Source organism: Aythya ferina (assembly GCF_964211825.1).
Source record: "Aythya ferina genome assembly, chromosome: 4".
NCBI classification, from domain to species: Eukaryota; Metazoa; Chordata; class Aves; order Anseriformes; family Anatidae; genus Aythya; species Aythya ferina.
In genome coordinates this window covers 14,325,927-14,349,606 of record NC_140300.1, presented here as the reverse complement: position 1 = coordinate 14,349,606, position 23,680 = coordinate 14,325,927, and the positions used below count along the sequence as shown (strand labels likewise).

The 23,680-nt window shown below is 37.0% G+C and overlaps 1 long non-coding RNA gene across 2 annotated transcripts; it reads right to left on the bottom strand.

Moving 5' to 3' along the window:
• Positions 1-6,764: 6,764 nt before the first annotated feature.
• LOC311436277 lies at positions 6,765-22,884 on the bottom strand. 2 transcript variants are annotated; one of them, XR_014692716.1, is made up of 4 exons: positions 22,823-22,884; positions 10,352-10,392; positions 9,022-9,190; positions 6,765-7,276 (listed from the first exon to the last, which is right to left on the bottom strand). It is a non-coding gene; the product is annotated as an uncharacterized lncRNA (long non-coding RNA). The 2 variants fall into 2 exon arrangements; XR_014692717.1 differs by lacking the exon at positions 22,823-22,884 and having other exon boundaries at positions 10,352-10,475.
• Positions 22,885-23,680: the final 796 nt, after the last annotated feature.

The following is a 23,680-nucleotide window of genomic DNA, read 5'->3' as shown; positions in this document are numbered from 1 at the left end:
CAAAATGTAGGTTTGACTCTTCCCAAGAGGAAAAGGGCAGGTGCCAGTGTTGTACTTCCTCTGAAATTTGTGCTTCCTTTGAAATTTATTTTATTTTTATTTTTTTTCCACCAAAAAAAAAGGTGGATAACAACACTGATACCTTCTCTTTCCGTTGAATTTTTAAAGGGAACTAGAAGACCAAACCCAAAGAGGCAACAGGAACACTGAAGTCTTACAGGTTGTGACAGCTAATCTTTCATGAGCACCAGCCTCAGAGGTTTTCTTAGCTGATGAAAGCTGGAAGAAGAGTACAAATTTCTCTCTGCCTTCAGCCTTTCCTCATAGCTGGCTGAGGCATCCTCAGTTACACATGTTGGATGAAATTTCACAAAACCAGCTCATGGCTGTAGATCCCAGCCAGCACTCTAACTTTTTCCATCCACAATGCCCAGAACAGTTTCTGGAATATGTCAAATCTAGCTGTAACTGCCTAAGAACTTGCTGCCCTGAGATGTCTGCTCTCCCTTTTCTTGGTAATTCAGTTATCCCTGTAGCAGTGTGGCAGAATCACAACTACAGGCCACTGCTTTTGTGTGATGTTAGTGGTTTTTAACAGCTCTTCTTCATGGTTTAAGATAATATGCTCAAATTGGGAATGGAGCAGTGAGGTTCAAATTTAAGCTCTATACTGCTGCCTCTACCCTTGGGACAGTAACCACAACTGAGAGGGAAGAGGAAAGCATCTCACTCACAACACTCATATGCACTTTCAGTGCATGGACTCTGCTGCTGTGGCACCTGAAAATCCAGCTTCCTACAGTAAATCTACAGCTTAGTAGATTTTCCTTGAACTGACTTTAAGTGAAAGAAAATTCATTTCAAAATGAATGAAAATTCAATTTAAATGAAAGAAATTTAAAATGAAAATTAAAATTTAAATGAAAGAAAATTCAAAAAGAAAGAAGATTCCATCATCATGAAGTACTAGTTGACCTGCATGTCCAGGAGTTTGTGAAGTGCTAAATGTTCACAGGTTAATAATCATAGAGCAGTAGTATGTTTCTTGGACTGTACAGTCAGAACATTTAGAGAACACTGATAGAAGATGATGTGCTGTATTGGGATCTTGCTTTTACCTTGGGCCTCCTGCTCAGTTGTGCTTTCATTGCCACAGCTTTTGGCCTGAGTTGCTGCTGCCAGTTAGGGAAGGAAAATTCCACAATGGAGATAAAGCAGAGCTCTGTTAGAGAGTAAGAAAAATAACAGCTTTGATTGTTGGTACTGGAGATAAATTGTCGAGCTGGAATACTCGGCTGCTTTCCACAGAATCAGATTAAAAGAAAGATCATCTTGCTAAACAGTACTAGACTGGCAACTCTTGAGTAGATGGTGTTGATTTGATTCTGTTAGAAGTCACTCAAGAGAATAGAAACTTCAGATAAGACAGAAAAGCAACAAGTGCTTGTAATGACTTGCTTCTTCATTTCTGAGTGGTTTGAGCTTAAAAGTCACAAACTGTTAAACTTCCAGGTGACAATTTATTTTCCTTGAATTTAACATAAATCGTAGCGAAAAGGAGTTCTCAGTATGCAAAGCCAGTGAAAGAAGTGTGCTATGGTTGTAAACATGGGGTTTATTAAAAAAGTAATGGACTACAGTTAAAATAAAAAGCATAGCCTTCTTGCATACAATATAAAACCTCTCTGCTGGCCGAGTATCTCACCCCTCCCAGTGCAATTCTACTTCAGCAAGACTATTCAGGAAATAACAGCACTGAGAAAAAAAAAAATAATAAAGAAAGTGATGTATTTGTCCGTGAGTCATATAAAATGTAATTTTGGCTTCAACATCTAAAGCTCTTAGACACTTTAAAACCATCTGCAGCATTATGGTGGCATCAGAAACCCGGCACAGAAACCTGAGCAGAGATTTTCTGAGACTGTTTCTCTAAACAGGCTAAAGACTGAGGGGTTGGTGAGCGATTAGGGGATTATTGATCACGGCTCAAATCTGCAGCAGTATATAGGTGCCAAACTCCCATTAAGTAAGATTCAAGTAAAGAGCCCAAATACCTTTACAGATCTGAGATCATATTTTTATACAGTGAACCCCACCTTATGTTACTTGCTTCCACACTATTTTATAAACAGAGCTTAATGTTTGTCTCAGAGTTACACAAAGACGGTGTTCTTAGAATAACATCATCTTTGTCATTTTATTTATTTATTTGTGCTTGCAGTTCTTTTTAAAGTCATGCAGAGCACCTGAGTGGTCACAGACAAAAAAAAAAAAAAAGAAAGAAAATGGTAAGCCTGGGTGTACATTTCCCTGTTAGCTGAGCTCTGCGTATCCCAGAGCCAGAGAGGGGTTTCCTTTGCATCTCCTTGCTGCTGGGTTGGACTGGCCCCTGCAGCACCAATTCTGCTGCATGGCTTGAGGAACAAACAGAATGCTGGCAGCAAGCGTTTGCTCAACTCTGCTACCTTCTCCCTGGGAAAGGCTGCAGTGGGTAATTGTGGGAGTGTGCTGAGTTTGAGAGCATATTGCACCACTGAACGGGGGATCAAACCACTATTTGACATTGAATAATGTAATACTTAATGTCTGTGCTAATAGTGATCACTTAATTAATTGTAATATTGTAATCCTTCGATATTAGCACAGATTTAAGAACCCATGTGGGAACAATGGAGCTAGGAAAACAGTGTTGCATAAAACTTAGAGGAGTAGCAGAATAATCCCCTGAAGCTGATTCAGCAGGCATTTTGATTTTAGAACAAGCTTTGGTAGGCAGTTTATGCACCTAATAATCCCAAAAATAATCCTGTTCCATTAAAGGGTGCCTCCTGCCATCAGAGGAACTTGCAATACTAAGCATGGAACAGAACTTCCATTGGGGAAACTAAACTTTGAAAAGTAAAAATTTCACAGCTCAGCTATATCAAGCCACAGAGCCAGTTTTTGCAGGTGTGGGCTACAAATCCCTGCTTATTCAGGAAACATCTCATCCTGCTTGGTATATTCATTTAGAAAGTCCTGAGATATTATTTCCTTTCCTAATCCTTGGAACAGCCGACAAAAAATTTCTTTTTAGCCTTGTCTCAGAACATTGACAATAGCTTTTCAACAATGAAATGTTAGTAGTAACTGCAACTGAAGATAATGTGCTCAAAAACATGTTCAGTTTGCTTTTTGGAAAGGAAAAAGTGCATGACAAATTTCTTTCTAATTTAGTTACTCATGAAACTTCATTTGCTAGTAAAAGGACAAGTGTCTCTCCCTGAAATGCAACAGGGGGATTTTTTCAGATTTTTTGTTCAGATTTGCAGTATTTTCAGTAGTCATTTCTAGCAATACTATATCTGCTATCTTTACCATTATTTTTTTGAACTCTTATATAGTGAATTTATTTATTTATTTATTTTACAGAGAGCAGTAGGAAAATATGAATACTTGCTACTGAAACTGATTGAAGAAAGTTTCAGTAAAAATATTGGCAAAGCAGAAGATATCAATGCACACACACACACACAAAAATTAAATTTACAAAAAATGGCAAAATATTTTGGAGTTTTGTAAAGGACTTTTTTCAATAAATAATAATAGTTGTGCACAGAATGTTTTCCATAGCGTTCCTGACGATACACCTATTTGAGATTATCCCCAAATTAAAAAAAAAAAAAAAAAAAAAAAAAAAAAAAAAAAAAACACTTGCTGGCAAAAGTAATAGTGAGATGGTATGACAGTAGTAAGTCTATAAATTTCTTAAGGAATACAAAAAAATCATTATCCCTCCATAGAACATCCTTAAAGAAAATGTTTGTGGGGAGTGACAATACCATTTATTCAACTAATTAAGAAGAAAAAGATGACAAGTTTTTCTGCTCATGTTCCCTTCTTCGAGTTTTAGGTTAGATGTTAGGAAGAACTTCTTCACTGAAAGGGTTGTGAGGCATTGGAACAGGCTGCCCAGGGAAGTGGTGGAGTCACCATCCCTGGAAGTCTTCAAAAGACGTTTAGATGTAGAGCTTAGGGAAATGGTTTAGTGGGGACTGTTAGCGTTAGGTCAGAGGTTGGACTCGATGATCTTGAGGTCTCTTCCAACCTAGAAATTCTGTGATTCTGTGATTCTGTGATTCTGTGTCTGTTAAAGCAATAACAAACTTCTTAGCGAAGTATAATCCTGAAGAATAATTGCATGTCCAAATATTTGTTTTGTTTTGTTTTTCTCCCCAGCTATATCTATTTTTATACCTCAGTCAAGGCTTCCTAAATAATCTCATGCATGTACCTTTGGACCATACCAGAAAAGAAAAAAAAAAAAAAAATAGTATTACTCCTGAAAATCTTGTACTCTAATGAAGACAAAGATAAAAAGATGTGCTATTTTGATGTAAAAGAGAACAGAGAGGTGCCAATTCTGAGCAGATAAGCATAGGGCAACTTTTGTAAGGAAGTGAGTTTTAAATGAATAAAGTTAAAATGGTTAATAAAAGTGTAATGGTGACCAAGACAAAACTTGTCCAAGTATCAGAAGCAGCATCATCAGTGGAAGCAGGAAGCTACGAACAGAGAAGCCTGGTAGATCTGAATGTGCTTGTAAAACAGGTAAGGATTGAACTGGAACAGGGGGAAAAAAAAAAAAGGCAAAAGTAAAAAAAAATGTCACCAAACCCATAGGACCAAATGGGAAGCTTAGTCTGCAGAAAGCCAGGTGAGGAAGGTGAGGAAGCATTTGAGTATGAATATGCATTCGTGCACTAAGTGTAATAAGGGGTAGACATTAAACTCACTGAAATATATTCCAAAACAAACATTACATACCAGCTCAGGCTGTGCTTTTCACTACGCTTGTGAATGTACTTCTATGCCTCACAGATGAGACAGATGAAGTTAATGTTCCCCACTAACTTCCAGTGTGACCCAGGTCAATCAAAAGTATCTTGTTGATGGACCTACTACAGCAGTTCAACAGTGTATGCAGTAAGAGGTATGCAGTGCAGGCATGCATCTCCATGCAGGAGAAAAGCAGAACACAATGGTACAAGCATTGGAAAGGAGACACCAAACTCATTGGGCCAGAAGAAACTCCAAGATCAATAAATTCAGAAAACATAGGGGTGTCCTTTGCTACAATAAATATATAATAACTTGGCTATCTACCTGGATGATTGTGTTTTTATAGACGTGGGAGTAGTGGTGGAGAAAGCAAAGAAATCTAATAGAGACTAGTAAGCAGAGAAGTCTGGCGTGGCTGCTTGTGTGCATTTATTTACTCATGCAATTGTTTTACCTTGATGGTAGGTTAACACCACTGGGTTACTCATAGCCCCCATTGCCTCTACAATGCACTGCCTGAGTACCATGATACTCTCTGGATGTACATGTACACTGTAGTCTCTGGCCTCCTCTATTCTCTGGATGTGTGGTTTGGTTTATTTTTCTTTTTCCTCTCTCGGCTCCATGCTTGAAAAAGATTCTTTTCAACAACTTCTCTAATTATTTATGGAAATTCTAAGATCTCCAGTCATAATATTTTCCAGTCATAATATTTGTGTCATCAAAAGCAACTCCACAGGAAATAATGCCAAATCACAGAGTAGCTTTATAATGAAAAGGTAGCTACACAAATTTAACTGTGAGAAAAGTCATGCCTAGATCTAGAATAAAGCTAAACACTTTAACACACATGAAATGGCCTTACTGAGCCCCAGCATAGTGCATTGGAAGCCAAAATCAGACACACTGGTCTAATTAAAAACCTGTATTTTGCTCTCATATTGGTCTTTGACTACAGTTCTCAGAGGAAGGAGATAATATCAACAGACCTTGTAGACCTTTTGTATTTCTTTCCTCTCTAACTCTCTAACATATGAAAGATGCTTGGTGACTACAGATGATAAGTTCATATGTAGTCATACTGTAATAAAGACACCATTCCTGTGGTTTCTGTGTTTCACCTACATATTACATTTTAGGTTCTCTAACAAAAGATGAAGCATCTACATGTATATGCTTCAAAACAAAAGGAACACAACAGGGTTTTTAGAAATGTCAGACATCAGCGTGCATAAAAATATAAGAACTTGTTCCAATTTTGACTTCATGCTGTTATTAACAAAAGTAATTTCTATGCTTTAGTCAAATGTGAAGTTAATTAATTATATTAATTTTTAAAAGAAAGGACTCCAATTAAGGTAAATTTACTGCAGGTTACCTTTTAATGTCACTCAGGACTTGCACTGATAGAGGAGTCCTGCCTCTTTCCCCCACTGCCCTGGACACTGCATTGGTCTTAAAAAGGTAGAGCAGGGTCCTCCTACAGGAAAACACAGGGCAAGGCAGGGCAGAGCAGGGCAGGGAAGCGGGTAGGGGACAAAATTTGGTTTCAGATAAGCATCAGGTCATTATAACCATTTACCTTCTTCTTCTCATAATGAAGTCTTCCCCCCCCCCCCAGTATCATCTACTCCCCTACCTGTGTTTTTTTTGGTCTTGTGATGTTTCATGGTGTCTTACAAGTAGACTGTAGATCCAGAGCAGGGACTATCTTTCTAATTTCTGTCTGTGCAAGAGTGGTCTTCTGCCACTCCCTAACATAAATGTTGCTACTGTAAATAATTGAAATTTATGTAATATTACAACAAGTTGTGAGCACCTCTGTACATGTCCTGTCTGATGTCACATGGAGAATTAATAACAGTAAAAGACCACCTTAAACTCTCTATTCTTAGAGGGATAGAAGCAACTAGGACAATAACAGAATCAAACTGTAATTTGGAGAACAGTAATAAATATATTCATTAAATCTCCCCACTAAGTTAATGAAGAAGTAGTTCAATCTTCCAACAACAGAATTATAAACACAATAAAAAATGTAGTAGTAAAATCTATCCTTGTAACATTTCAAAGGTGTAGAACAAAGCAGATGAGGGAACTGGGGTTGTTTAGGCTGGAGGAGGCTCAGGGGAGACCTCATTGATCTCTCCAACTACCTGAAAGGAAGGTGTGGGGAGCTGGGGGCTGACCTCTTCTTGCAGGTAACTAGCAATAGGACTAGAGGAAAAGGCCTCAGGTTGTGACAAGGGGTTGGAAATTAGGAGACATTTCCTCTCAGAAAGAGTAGTCAGGCATCAAAACGGGTTGCCCAGGGAGGTGGTGGAGTCACCATCCTTGGGGGTGTTTAAGGAAAGGTTGGACATGGTGCTCAGGGACATGGTTTAGTGAGTGACATTGGTAGTAGGGAGATGGTTGGACCAGATGATCTTGAAGGTCTTTTCCAAACTTCATGATTCTATGAAAGAGAACAAACAGGTGTGTGTTCATTATTAGATGTTGAGTGACTTGAGGATGCTGTTAAGAGAAACTTGTTTAAGGAAGCAGAGCAATCTGAGCAGGGAAAAGCATGTGATAACAATAAAAACATTAGAAGTCAAATTTATTTACAGCAAATAGTACAACCAAGCTGGCTGGTCAAGAAGTGTGAACTGAGTCTGCTAATGTTAGAAGTGCATCATTTCTTTGAAGTTTACTCCCGGGAGCTAAGAAGCTAGTCATGACTATTTTTCAGGCTAAAGAGAATGTTTACACACATAGTACTGTTTCCTACTAAACAGACAGAAGTGTTTTGATCTATTTTTTTTTTTTTAGTTGTGTTCATGATACACAAATAAACAAAAATGTAAAGTCCTTGACATGTAAAGGTCAAGGTAGTTCTTATGGACTACCTTTATCGTTTGGAATGTCTGCTGCATTCAGGTGATCTTATTGTGGTTCAAAAGATAGTTTTCAAACAATAGTAACATTTGATTACAGATGCTTCATATCCTGGCTAATTGGAACTAGACTGCATCATCAGAGCCAATGATGTATTAAAGCATATTACTGCATCATATAATGGACAAAATGAAAAACTAATAATATTTTATTCATTTTATATTTATTCATCCAATAATTGTAGCTATTGCTGCTGGGTAGACAAAAGACTTTTTTTTTCTTTTTTTTTTTTCTTTTTTTTCCTGGCAATTTTACTTAGAGAATGTAGTCAGTTATTCAGATAAGCAACCATTGCTTTTCACTGCCCTATCTTCTCCTTCCCCTCAGTCACTGATTTTTTTTTTTTTCTGTTCTCTGTGGTATTTTTGCCTGTAATTGCAGCAACAGAAATTGGAACTGATTCTTCATATGTTCAAATAAATGCAAAACTGCTCACTAGGCAAGCAAATAAAACAGTATTTTCGTTCTGTAGAAACTCCCTCTATGATCACAAATGAAGATATGATATGGGTGTGATAAACAAGGACTAGTAAAAGGTATTATCTTTTTCCTTGCGTCAGTTCTGTTACAGACGTCATTGGAACAAAAGGTTGTCATTCTGTCTTTTAACACTGCCCAGTACTTATTCACTTATCAAATAGATACTGTTACATTCTGCTTTCTTTAAAGGCAGGTTAAATAACATTTCCAGTTATGGGAACAACTTATTCACTGAACAAATTCACCATCATTTGTCCCTATCAAGCCTTTTTAACATGCATGAAGAGGCATTTTTAATTTTCTACACTGTTAGTTTTTTAATACTATTTGTTTTTATTTTATTTTTTTTAATGTCATTTATTGATGTTCAGAGGGGTTTAGTTTAGACAGGTGATTTATGAGGGAAAAACAGTTTAAAGAAATTGAACTAAAACCAAATACCAAAAATAAAACAGAGTAAAGGAGAAGTGATTACATCATTGATTACAGGTATCAGGAATAAAAGCCTCTTCTTCATCATTGATTCATCAGTGATGAATCACAAATTCATCATTCTTTATCATTGGGATTGGCTCCTCCTTTTCACAGACTTTGAGAGGCACTTGATTTAAGACAAACCAGATTTGTGTCCTCACCTAAAATCAAAGCTCAAGCTAATACAATTAAGAGCAGAAAAGTAAAAAATGAGCAAACAAAAAATAAAACAATAGAAATAGCACTACAGCATGACTTTTGTCTCCAGGGGAGGTGTGAAACTGTTCATGTAAAACTCTTTTTTCTCACCTCTGTCCTTGCGTATTGGGAGCCTCTAGAGACAGTGGGCACAGAGAGCCAGGAAAAGCAACTACAGGAGCCTGCTTAAGTCAGCACAGATCGCCACATTACAAATTCAGCCTCCCCATCCCGAGGCAATAGACTTGAGAAGAGGTGCTGCACTTGACTTCTGGCATTTCTGGTGAAAGAATGAAAGCAGAAATGGATGCAGATATATCTGCCGGAGGAAAATAAACCTACATTTTTTTTCTTATTTTTTTTTCCTTATTCTTTTTTTCCTTTCTGTAAGGCCTTTATCCAACACAGAAGAGCTAAAAAACAAACTAAATAGTTACAGCTGTTAACACAGAAAGTTAAATTTATATATAATACCATTAGCATAGCCACATATACAGGCACAAACCTAAAACCAGTAGTAGCCACCTGCTGAATGCAGCTTTCCTCTGTTAGTCAAATTCTTACAGATTCATTTTCCTAATTTGCCTTATAATTTCATTATAGAACAGTGGACAAAACTGCTAGGGAAGAGCTACAATGCTCCAATGAAAAATAGCATGGAAAACCAATGACAAAACAGAATTGCAGGTTGTGGACATGTACAAATATGTGGACATGTCCACTGTATCTATTGACATCTCTCACATTGGAGCCGCTCTCAGTTGTTCTTAGTGAGTTACTCTGCATAATTGCTTCTAGCCAAGGGTATTTATTTCCATAATATGACATCATGTAGCAAACTGAGCCCTTCCCATTTAACAAACTGCAAAAGATGAAATCTAAGTCACAAGCCTTTTCCCCAGTGGGCAAGACTTGCATTACAAATGTGGAGATCAGTTTTTCACAACTCCTGACCTATCAGCAAATTAAATTTTAAAAACCTCTACACTCAGATTTTATCTGATCACTAGGTTTGAGACAGATTCTTATTTCAAAATAAATGTTCCTCCTGAATTTGGTTTCTACTTCACATGCCCCTCAACTGCATCCTCATTTTATCCTTTGGAAGAAATATTTCTAATCCTGTGGAACTGAGAAAAATTAACATATAAGTGCTTAAGCTGTCATGAAAACTAAAGGCAAATGAAAGATTGCTTTCTTAAATAAGAGGCGCTTAAACATGACTTGCACATCACTTAAAGACATTGTTCACTGTCAGGAGAAAGAATCAGATTCTTTAACCTCTAAGGCTAAAATATATACCCTCTTTTGATTTAGAGCCAGAGTCAAAAAAAAAAAAAAAAAAAAAAGGACATGGGAATATAAAACTGAATTCAGGAGGATGCTCAGAGCACTAAATCAAAAACTGAAGTCTAAAAAGCTTTGCTCACTCTCTCCTCACCTGGGTGGGTGATTATCTGTCCTTGGCAGGGTGGTACATACCTGAAAGGAGAGAAAACAATGCTCCTGGTACCCAAAATCTTACAGAAAATACAAAAGGGAAAAGTGATCTCAGAAGCTGGAGGACGCTTAGCCTAAGTTCCCTCTCCTTCCATTCTGGACTGAAAACTCACACAGAGCAATGCTTTGCAGCCAAGAAAATGCCTTCCCTGAACAATTGCATGGGCTGATCCTGCCCTCCTTCATGGAGCATCAGGGAGGCCTGGAGAGGGGTCAGTGCTGTGGATGTGCTCTGGTTACCCCTAGGAATTACCTCCAGGCTCAGGGCCCTCACAAACATGTACTTCTTGAAACAAAGCTTATAAAATGGACGGTGTTGCTGAATGAATAGTGTCGCTGGCTTAGTGTCAAGTTAGAGGAGAGTAAACAAGAAATCAGGCTTTCTTGCCTTCATAGGAGCCTGGAGGGGCACTCAAGCCTACTGCTCTCATTTCTAAGGAGCAGCAAACCACTTCTCTTCAAAAACTTCTCTTCTTCTCTGAAGGACATAAAACAAGATACAGGAGGTGAAGAAGTGCAATGGTCAAAGCATACTTGTACAAGGGAGCGCTCCAAATTCCTGTCTCCAGTACTGAAGCAGTTCTCTTGTGGATATGAACAGAACAGAATAGTTCAGTTGGAAGAGAAAGGTCCTCTGAAAACCATGATCAATACCTTCTTCGGTTTTACTTTTTTCCTTTTTGGAACTCTGTGTAACCTCATGGAAAGAACTTGCAAATGTAAAAGTGTTAATATCTTAGTTAATATACCTACAGGTAAGACTGAAACTAGGGAAATCCATAACTCTAATTAATTCAGGGTCACACTGTTGTTATTTTTTCCAATTAGAGACTTAATTTCAGATATATTTATCAGATACAATTAGAACACCTAAAAGCATGTATTGAATATCATGCCATAGTGCTTTCTAGGACCATCTACAGTCAGTTTTCTTTTGTTTAGCTAGTTTTTCATCAAATGCCTGTGTTATTCACAGCATTGGCTGCCATTTCCTGACACTTTCCTGTGTTGTACCCTGACAAAACTCAGCAGATTTTCTTGTAATCCAGATCAAACATCAGCACAAGCCTGAGGTCTGCAGTGCTCTCTAAACCCAACAATTTGCAGAGCTGGAGGGCTTCAGAAACTACACAGAGCAAAGCTCAATTTCTACAAGCAACAACATTTGTGTATTTTCACTTATTTGCTCCTTTGAAATATAAAAGTTGGTGCTCCAGTGCAGCAGATAATGACAAAGGTAGCTAATCACACAAATGGCAAAAATGTCATGACTCAGGGATGAAATAAGATCAAGTACACCAGTTCTAAGTTGCAACAGTGAAAGTTAAGCTGCAAAAACACTATACCAAGAGATAGCATAGTAATAAGAAATGAAACAATATCTTGGGATCTTCAAAGTTGGCTAGCTTAAAAATCCTACTACTAATAATATTAAAATAATATAAAATATAAATAATATATAATATAAATATGAACAATATAAAATATATATATGACTGGCTCTCCCTGTCATTGGATTAATTTGTAAGTTGTCTTTCTGGACATCAGTTTGAAGTTTGCTTTTCTGTGAGTCTACAACTATTCTAATACAAAGAAATGATATTTTTGAACTCCTGTTTCTCTGAGCTGTTCTGGTTAAACCAATTATGAAAGACTATGTCTGCTCTAGGAGAACTGCTGATCCAGGGTTGGATCCTGGCCCTTGAGTATCCCTCTTTTCAATTTCCTTAGAGAATAAGTTGGAAATGAAGAAGGGCAAGCTATATTAAGGGCATCACTCTAAGAGAAAATTTAGGGTGACTGAAACAAAGAGGATGCCTCCCCTCTTCTCACTGATGAGGGCTAGGATATGATGTGATTAGTACCCATAGTCTACATGGATACATAGCCAATAATAAACTCTGTGTGCTCCCAGTAGCAGACAAGCTTGCTAAGAAAACCATAATAGGATATAGGTTTATGAAGCTTTTTTTTTTTTTTTTAATATATTATCAACTTAATCACTCACATTTCTGAAGTAGTTTCCACTCAGGAGTTCAGTAAAAGTTTTACATATTGTGTTTTTACTCTCATAAATGCCAGTCTCAGCTGGACTGTAAGCTATGGGATGCCAACTTTTTTCTGTTGGCATCTGAATTCCATTTCTGAATGGGTGACTGTTGCTGACACATCAGAATACCTCATTGTCCAGTGTTTCTTATATGAATGCCTGAGTTTTTAAGCAGTTAGAAGAAACACAGCTAGAGATCCATTAGTTGTCTGAAATAAAATAAAATAAATAAAATAAAATAAACATAAAAATAAAAATTTCACTTTAAGTGTAACATTTCAGTTTCAATAACTTCTAAAAAGATCATTCATAAGCATTTAGTATACATACGTTTATGTTTAGAGTGTTCATTCAAAACAAAAAGTCAAAACACCTCTTCTGTTTATAAAGTGTCAAAATGAACTATTTCCTTTTAGAAAAGAATATTTATTGTGGGGTGGAGCTATTTAGCAACTTGGCATAAAATCACAAACAGCTGCAGTCAATTTTAAAAAATGCAATTTTGGATAAATAACATATTTGTCCTAAGAAAAAATACATATATTGCTTATGCCTTAGGGTTAGAAGTTTGTGTTGTTTTTGTAAATAAAAAAAAAAAAAAGCAAAATATTTATAATTTATTTTTTGCTTTGTAAAAGCAAAAAAAAAATTTTTGCTTTTAGCGATACTGTTACCTGTGATATCATCTCTTGCAATTGCTTTGAACGGAATGAAAGCATATCCAAATGAAGATATTTTCTCCAAAATAAATTTCCTTTTAAAAAGTTTAAATATGAAGGTGAATACCTTTAGATATGACTTTATATTGTGATGCATGTATACACTCAGAAAGTACATTTTCCATCTATTCTGAATCACAGACACCTATTCCTCATTCAGATAGGCTTGCACTCTCCCCAGTATCCAAATTCCAGTGTTCTCTGTGGTTGCTGCCCACAAGCTTACATATATCATAATTATTGTGGATGGGAGGAAGCAAATAACCCCTCTTTAAGTATATCAACTATTGATTACTTTTTAGAGATTTCAAAAACACTGCCATTAAATATTAATTATAAAAGAACTGATTACCCTATTGAAAGCAAGAATGCTTTCCTTAGGGTTTCTAACAGCAACTTCATGGATTCTAACAAACACTTACTCAAGACTGATGGGAAACAGGGGAGCTCAATTGCTGTAGTACAGGGATTTTGTGTGATGGCTGCAACACTATGCACAAATCCCCACAGCTGCAGTTTACTTTGCTGCTATCAGCCATGACCATCTATGTATGTAAAGTTACTTATATATGTAAAGTTACTTATACATGTAAAGTCACCTGTATGCAAAGTCACCTATACATGTATGTGTAAAGTTAAGGACTCTAACTTCTCCAAAGATATGAACCCTGGATTTCTGCATGCTCAGACAGTTATACAATATTTAATTTGTCTCCTCTTTTTCTGTTCTCCAACCTTTACCAACATTCAGTCTTTTCTTTTTCATATACAGGAAACAAATGCAGCCCTGGGTAGGTCATGTATAGATGGACAGTTTTCAGATTTCACTGTGAAATTTGCTTCTTTCGTGAGAAGCAAAAAGATGAATTTACTGCCCGTAAAACAGCAGTCTAAAAGCTTGGTCTGCTCCCTGTCCTGGAGGTAAATGCCAAGGACTCATCCCCACACGAACCCCTTATTCCCAGGTGGGGATGTGGCAACAAGCCTACAAAACACGGCTGGTCAGCACCTCCTTGCTTAGCATCTCTTACATTTTCTTCTGGGACTCCCACTGAACTGCCCTCCAGCCTTTCAAAGTACAAACATCAAGGAGATTCATATCACAAGAATCTTAAAACGTGATATTTCAAACTGTGATTACCACCTGGATGCCCCACGGATTTTGTTTGATGCAATATCGACGCAGCTTGTACGTGCCTCCTCGAGACAGCAGAGGGATCTGTAACGTTATGTTTGCAATATCAAGGGGAGCACTCTCATCATGGGTGGAGACCATGGCAGTGACCTCTGCTCGTCAAGGTTGTCAAAATCAACAATGAAAAATAGAGGAAGGGGCAGGGGGAAAAATAAACTTTAGGCCTGATGTCACTTTAATTAAGAGAAAATACGAATCACAAAGTCACATCCATTTAGGGATGGTCCTGTGTTTTCATTATAACCTTAGTGAACGTACAGAAGATGAAGTTAAGGGTCTGAGGATGGGAAAACAACTGTCAGCAACAGAATAGTGTTCTGCTATGACAAGCAACTCTTCTCTAAGCTAGCAGAATTAGCCTCAGAGTAAATCTATCCTGACCACTTTAAGGGTTGCAACATGACAGCTGAGAAACAGTGCAGCTGGATATTTTAAGTTAATAAGCTTTTGTGGCACCTGGAGGTTGACTCTTAGCAGTGATGCCAAATGCAGCAGCACTTAGCAGTGGGTGCTTCCAACCCACCGGCACCAAGAGGTTATGGTTAAAATTTTTATTGTGTGTTTTCCAAGCCTGCTATTTGATTAATGCACTGGCTTAGCAATATTGAATGAAGCTTTACTTGAAAGGTTCCAGGTTCCACTATCTCAAAGAATAACAGAGTCAAGCTATTCCAAAGTTAGCTCCTAAAATAAATAGCCAAACGTGTAAATAAATAAAGAAAGAACAACAACAACAACATAGATTTATAAATCATTGGAAAGACCCTAAAAATGTTTCCTCCTGTTTGAAAGAATCAGGATCAAGATTTCCCTAGGGGAAAAAATAAAAATATAAAAAAAATCAGAAACCATTAAGTTTTACTTTATCTGTCATTTAGGAGGGACCTAAAATAAATCCTTTCTCAGGTATTAGTTGCATGACCCAGTGACCAGGTTTATATCAGTCAAAAAGCATATAGGGCTAACCATTACTATTTGTATTTAAGACACTTTTTAAAAGGCAGTTTTAAAACACTACCAGGTTAATGGACCAGTAAGCCAGGTGGGATGTGTTAAACAGGAAATTTACAGTGACCTGGCTGGATAATCAATAGAAATGAGTAAAAAGTTAGGGTTGAAAAAAGCATTCAATCTATGCCTGGATAAGATCAAATTTATTACAAAGGGACCAAGATGTACTATTTACTTTTCTGGTATAACATATCTCTCAGGCATATCAAACTGCAATGGCTGTGCCCAAACAAAGCAAAAAGACACTAGTCCTGATGTTTTGAAAAGCCTTATAGAATTGGGAAAATAATATAACCCATGTTGAAAGTACATATAAGGAAAAAAATAAAAACTAAATAACAACTAATCCAGCAAATTAAGAAACATCAGTAACAACATATATATATATATATACAGGAATAGCATTTTCTTATTAACAAGCAAGAGAAATGCATCTCTTACACAGCTGTGAAGGGCACAGAACATTAAGTTCCTCTTACAATTGAAAAATGAAAGGCAACTACAGCAAAATGAGAGCTTTGCCAATCAAACCAAGCAGGAGAGAATAATCTAAATCCAATTGTCTTAGAGGAAACTGCTGAGAAACTTGCTCTCTGAGCATATCCATTACTGTTCATAATTAACAAATGTTTGAAAACTATAGAAATTTCAAAGAACTGGAGGAGTGCCAGGATAAAAAAAAAAAAAAAAAAAAAAAAAAAAACAGAGGCTGAGGGAATTGTGAGGGAATTGTAGAGGACTTAGATATCAATTCCTGGGGAAAAAAATGGAACCAATTTGAGACAGTCAATTAAATTTAGAGACTACAGAAATGTTCAGCATCAGTCAACATGATTTCATGGAAAGTAGGTCTTTTCAAATCAACTGTTCCCTTTCTACTGTTGGATTTTAGGTCTAACTGATATGATAAATATAAATTGTTATATATTTGTATTTATTTTAGACAGAGTACCCTTTAGCTGCTGATTTTAGATTTCTTGGCTCTAAAAGACAGTACAACGAATTAAAACTTGGTCCCCTGATGAATCTCAAAATACAGTACCTACTGAGAAAATAGTCAGGAATGCAGCCTTAGCCATAAGGCCACTGGGAATCGATTTTCAACTCCTATTTTTATCAGTAACTTAGTTAAAGGTACAAAAGTTTTACTAGCACAGTAACTGCTAAGATCAAAGAGTACACTTAACAGTCAGCTTATTACAGGGAGACCTGAATCATTTGGTAAATGATCACAAAGCAATAAAAGGACATTTTGTATGGTCAAACAAAACATAACATAGATGGGAACACAAAGTGCAGGTTGTACAAGTTTCTGTGAGAACTAAGTAATTCAGAAAGGGACTTCGAGGTCATCACAGGCAATTGCCTCAACATGAGCTCACAGCACAAAGCTGTGGCAAGAAGTTCATGTACACTTAAAAAAGTGACTTCAAGCATAGGAGGGAAACCTTGACTTTTTTTTAATCTTTCTGCATGGCATGGGTCATGAATTTCCTGCTATGATCATCTGGGCTTATCTCTCCTAATCATTGCAGAGGCTTGAAGTACTGCTCGCACCTTGGTTTCTTGTCTCTTTACCAGTGGCATACAACACTTAACTCCCCAGATAACTGAACTTCACATTATTTAGGCCAACCATACAGCAGCTTTGGACACAGCGTAGGAGTTCCTGGGTAAAAATGTAATGAAAAAGTAGTATAGATGTGGGGGATCAAATTGCATGAGTGGCAGACAATGTTCCAATCTTCCCAGCCTGGGTAAGAAATTTTCATAAGGCCAACTGCACTAACACATCCAGATTTTATATTACTGAGGACAGGGAGAGCTCCTGGATCCTCTTTCTCTTGTGATGTTAGTCTTTGCATAACTGGAGTCTCAGAGTGTCTCCACTGCAGAGCCAGCAAGTAGAACATCTGATGTCACCCTATCAGAGAAGTCAAATATGAACTGAATAAGGGTTGAATGCAGTAAACAGGCTATGGCTTGGCATCCCTTCAGCTAGATGAATCTCTCCAGCTTTAATTTTAAGCCCTAGAATTTTGTGATAAATATTGTGCCAATATTTATTTCAGAAAATTGTATTTCTGCCAGTGATAGAAAACATCAAGCTGACAGCTATACTCTCAGCTTTCCTGAATTTGGATTCTCAACATAGATTTCTGTACTTGTCTGTAAGTTGAAATATGTAGACAAACCCTTAAAACCATGTTCCTTTTTTGTACTGCATTGGTTTTTAATCACACTAACAATAAAGGCTCAAATTACTGTTCACATGTTTAAGAGCTTTCCTTGGTGTTTCATATATTCAAAAGGCATGGAAACAGCATCTTCAGAACAATGCCTTACTCAGACACCTCTTCTCTCAAGTATTTGGGAAAAAAAAAGAAAAAAAAAAAGAAAAAAAAAAAAAAGCTTATGGAACAGAGTCTCATAGTTTTGTGCTCAAATTCAGACTTCAGTTAATAACAACAAGATCCATAGCAACTTCTGGGAGAGGATGTCACTTGTCTTGCTCACAGCATATTCCTTCTGCTCTGCATCTCTGACTGCTGAGAACCCATCCCACCTCATTCCTGAAGACTCTCTTTAGCCTCATGATGAAACTTGGAAAGAGTGAACTCCCAGCCTGATGGAGATAGGGGATATTACCCCACAGAGGGTCTTCTTGTCTTTCAAGATTTGCATCTGTTCTCTACCTGTTTGGTTTATGCTTTTAAGCAATTTGTTTCAGTGTAACTCCTTGAAGTCAGAAAGCATATTGTGAAACAGGGAATCTAAAGGTATGTCATGTTAAAAGAATAATCCCTGCAGTTCTCTCTGTTTTCCTAAAAGGATTACATTAAATATTTGATACTTGACATTTGTACATAGATAACAAGGTTGCTTTTTTTTTTTTTTTTTTTTTTTTTTTCCCTTTTATAAATCAGAAATTGAGAGAAACCAAGGGGGATAAGACAGATAACTTTTGATTAAGTCATTAGCATGGACCTCTAAAAATGTGGTTCGATACATAAATCGTTTTTTGTCTGATCTTTATTATTCTCCTAGGGCCTGACTAAAGTAGGGATGATAAAACACCTGGTATATAATGAAGATGAATTAATTGATCTTCATGAATGACTTATGCACTACGGAGATGATGGTCTTAAAAAGATGTGCCAGATGGGCATTTTTTGAGCCAGAGCAAAAGCATCACAGTGGCAATTCTTTTCCCATTTCACAGAAAAGACACAATTTGTTTGTTATGGATTAGAGAGGCTAATTTTGCTAGAGGACAGAACCATTCAAGAAATCTGGAGCATTCAAGGATTTAGTGCTGCTGCCAGGACACATCTGTGAAAAGAAGACTCTTGATCCCATTTATCCTCAACTAGAACGAGCCCAGAGGAGGGTCAGAAAGATGATCAAAGGGCTGGAGCACCTCTCCTATGAAGACAGGCTGAGAGCGTTGGGGTTGTTCAGCCTGGAGAAGACAAGGCTCCGGGGAGACCTTACAGTGGCCTTCCAGTATATAAAAGGGGCCTGCAGAAAAGATGGGGAGAGACTCTTTGTCCTGTCCAGGGACTGTACGTCCCTGACAGGACAAGGAACAATGGCTTTAAACTAAGAGATAGTAGGTTTAAATTAGATATTAGGTAGAAATTCTATCCTGTGAGAGAGGCATGGCTGTGTAACAGGTTGCCCAGGGAAGCTGTGGTTGCCTCATCCCTGGAAGTGTTCAAGGGCAGGCTGAATGGAGATTTGAGTAACCTGATCTAGTGGGAAATGCCCCTGTTCATGGCAGGTCCCTTCCAACTCAAACCATCCCATGATTCTATGATTCAAACAGTGAGCAAAATCTCCAAGATGACATTCTCAAAATTATCTGGGAAACAACAAATCAAACAACCTTACTCTTTTACATATTCTCCGTTCTGGATGTTGGTTCCTGACTCATTGAGTTTCATGGCTTAAAACTTTATGCTTATTGATTGTGAAAGTTGCAAGTTCAGTTCCTTAGTAACAATTTCAATTCCTCCATTGTAAAGACATAGAAGAAGAAATCACTGCACATTCATGTTGTGTGTTTTATTGGTGTTTGTTTTCTGGTCCGCTTTAAGAAAAATGCACTGAGAACAATCACTTAGTAGCTCATAGACAAAGCAAGTCTGTTTCTGACCATGCTCTGCTGTGAAGAGAAAAAGAGGTTTGAGACTCCAAGACGTGCCCCTATTTCTGCCTATGGACATTTTGTTTAATCTGCGCAGACTTCACCTGAATGTTTTCCATCTCCACAGCCACAGGCAAACATCAACAGGAACAGACACACAGTTTAAGTTTGTAATTAAAACTGCCATCTACCTGAAACAGGGTAGTCCAGCACCTAAGCAATCTGCTTGTCATCTACAGAAATATTTTGAACCAGGAAATGCTTGAGACTCTTATAATTTCTTTAACATTTCCATTTGTGTGCAGCTCATGCTTTGTTTTAGAGAACACTGTAATTTCATGATCAAGTAAGCATCTGTGAAAGATGCTTACTCTGTGAGGATGCTTAATCTGTGAAGATTTCAGAAACCAATAATATTGAGGTCCATATAACATTAACCAGTATTACTTCAGAAATGACGTTAATATTAATGTTTCAGTTTAAAGACTATGGGCTACATCCACAGCTGTCAATAAATTAGCAAGATCACTCAGAATGAACAATAGATAGATATTCATTCAAATCATGTTAAATGTGAGTATAAAGTAAAGACAGAAGAATGCATGAAAGTTTGGAAAATTGTAATATTCTATAACATATATATATTGAAAGAAGGCAATTATATTCCATGATTTTGTTAAATTGCACAGTAATTTAAAAATCCAATTACATTTAAAATGAACAATTGAAAAGAATAATTATATTTCATTATGTCAGCTGGGTTGCTAAGATGAACATTGTGTACTGCTGGATAGATACTCTGCCATGGAATCCCATAATATGATAAGTTTAAGAAAATCATGATTATCAGCCCAATATGCTGGGAGACATTTTATTACAGCTGCTGGCTACTGATATATTTAAAACTCATTAACTGGAAATGGGATAGAAACTGAAAAAAAAATGAAAAAAAAAAAAAGGAACTGGAAAGGAAAGGTAGCACTCATACCTAAAAACATTTTTTTCAACTTCTATTCATAAGGATTGGAACTTTTAAGTATTTGATTATATAGCTAGAAATTAGTTGAGAATACAGATGCTTTAAACTGCCACCTTTTGCTAAAGACAATTTCCCAAGACACTTTTACTTCTCTGAAGTAAAATTAAGCTAAAACAGATGCCTGGTTCATGCCACTGCACTGGCAGGTTGTACCCCTGTTTCCAGTCTGGCTATACTTCAATTTATTTTACAGATACTTCAGTGTGACTTTTCCTGCCACTCTTTTGCAGCTGAATAGCACAGGATGCATGGCTAGAAGAAAGCAAGAAAGGTTATGACATTTCTCCAGCCCATATAGGATTTCTAGCTGCTGTTTCAATTCCATAGTCTGAATAGCAGCCAGCATAAAGCAGGCATATCTCATGCTGGCATGTAGAGAATAAGGAAAAAGAAAAGTCACATATGCAGAAACAGACTTGCATGGTTTCCTAAGATATGCCTCAGTCTTAGCTAGCATTTCGGAAGTGTTCTTCCCCAGCATATTTAACATCTATGTTAATCATGACTTAGATGTATAAAGCAAATTTAGGGCAAAGCTATCTACAACTTCAGTAAGTTAGAATGAAGTTGCATAAACTAAAAATTAATTGAGCCTTTAAAAATGTTTGTAAATCCCCTAAGTGCTGGCAGGAGCTGTTCTGTGGATACATTTCTTTTTGGAATTATCCCTTTTTATACTTAAAATCCACAGTTATATTAATTTACATCCATTATGCATCATAGTGTTCTGGGATATTTTCTGTATAAATGCTCATCAGTCTTAAACATCAACCTCAAATCTCTGTAATGCCTAATCTATACAAGGGTATGTCATTAGTCACAGCACGCACTATTGGTTAGAAAGTATGACCCGTTAACCAAATAATTGTGCCATTACATTTATGTCATACTTGTTAGCTTTAAAGTCCATGTTTTCTTAGGAGCTTCCAGATGCCAATTCATTTCATGAATTAGACTTTCAGTTTTCCCAGCCTTAAAGAATTGTAAATACCACTAAAAATTCAAGACATCTTCTGCCAAGAGTTAATTTTTATAAAAATAATATAATATTATACTTGATGGGAAGAGCTTCAACTGCACTTGAGGAGATGACCTAAATACCATGAGAAGACCATAGAAATTACCCATTGCCCCCTTCATACTCAAAAAGAAAAAACAAAAAATCCTTAGAAAGAGGAATTGAGTAAAGAGATAAGAAATTCATGAAGGAATATTTCAAATATACTCTAATTTAATTTAACCTCTAAATCACTGCATATAGAATAATTCACATACCCATAAATATCCACTTGTTGAAAACAGACTGTGTAGCAAAGGAAAAAAAAAATCCACTTCCAAATGCTCTGTAGAGCTGAGGTTAATCTGCAGCTATTATACTCTCATTAATGGACAAAAAGCGGGTCAGCTACTTCCTGGTTTCTCAAACTGCACTGGCAGAACTTGAAGAAAGACCTTGTGTCTGTGTAAATATCTTTATTTAAAATGTAAGACAAAAAGAGGACAAGTCTAGCTGCCTTTCACCAGTCTGAAGGATCTCTCCTCCTGACCTTCACCTCACAGTTTCCTCTGCCTGATCTATTTGCCTCTTTTTGCCTGTCTCTGCCTCTCTCAATTTCCAGGGGGAAATGGAAATAATAGCACTGCCTGAGATATGCAAGGCTTTCAGACACAGCAGTTTTTGCTAAATAATGTTTCTCTTTAAAGAAATTGTGGTAGTCGTTAAAAGCTTTGCAAAAGATTTTAAGAATTCTGAGAGGACTTTAAGGTCAATATTATTTATTTACCTTCCCAGAAGATCTAAAACAGAAATAAACCTTTTATGAAGATGTTTTTCTAAAGTGAGGTGTTGGGCCCAGATCTGTTCTTAGTTAATCAAGGAAAAACTGACAAGGCTAACTTCAAGTTTACACCATGTGGTGGTTTTACCATGCTGGGCAGCTAAACCCCACAACTGCTCTCTCACTCCCCCTCTTTTTAGATGAGGAGGGGGAGAAGTAAAGCAAAGAACAACTCACGGGTTGAGATAAGGATAATTTAATTAAAGGGAAATAATAATAATAATTAAATAAAGATTATTATGAACTAAACAATTTAACTAAAGGGAAATAAAAAGGGAAAGGGGAAAAGGGAGGGGGAAAGGGAAAATAAGAGAAGGGAGGAAAACAAACAACTAAAATAAACGAAGGCTATGTGGAAGTGCAGAGGAAAGAAATTACTCTCTACTTCCCACATATGAGCAATGATTGACCATGTCCTTGAAGCAGGGCCTCAACGCACGTAGCCGGTGTTCGGGAGGAGGACCAACATTTTCCCAACAAGAGCCCACCCCTCCCCTCTTCTTCCCGTTTCCACCTTTTATTGCTGAGTGTGACATCACATGGTATGGAATATCCCTTTGATTGGTTTAGGTCAGCTGCCCTAGTGATGTATCTCTTCTTACTTTTTGCCCACCTCCTAGGAGGGTTAGAGAGAGGCCCAATGCTGTGCCAGTGCTGCTCAGCAGTAGACACAACACTGGTGTGATAACACTGCTGTTCCAGCTACAAGTGCAGAGTACAGCACTGTATGGGCTGCTGCCGGGAAAGTTAACATTCCAGCCAGACCCAGTACACACCACTATTAACAAGAACAGACTTGTCTAATGTAAAGAAATTTATTGTAAATTCTATTAAGTTATATTAAGTGCAAATCAGAGTATACTTCTTGCAATATCTATTATGGTAAAATATGCAACTTAGCTGCAGACCAGATGTTCATGTTGTGACAGAACCAGCTACCTGCTAATGTAGACACCTCATTTGGATCATTTAACTTATGCTATTCTGGTGTCAGTTCAGGATTACTTCCCAAACAGCATACATTTTTTGAGTGACTTTATTTCTAGTTCTTTCTTGTTTCTTCTTCTTTCAGGAAGAGAGTGATCCTGATCTAAACACATTTTTTAAGGCTTTTTTGTTCTGAATTTAACCTAGCTTAAGTTCTCACTTCCATCTATTGTTCTTAGGTATACTTCATTTTAGCCCTCTAATTAATTCCTTATACTTCTTGATATTATTACATTTGTAGTTGCATTTTCATTTTTTCCATGTTATTAAAAAAAAAAAAA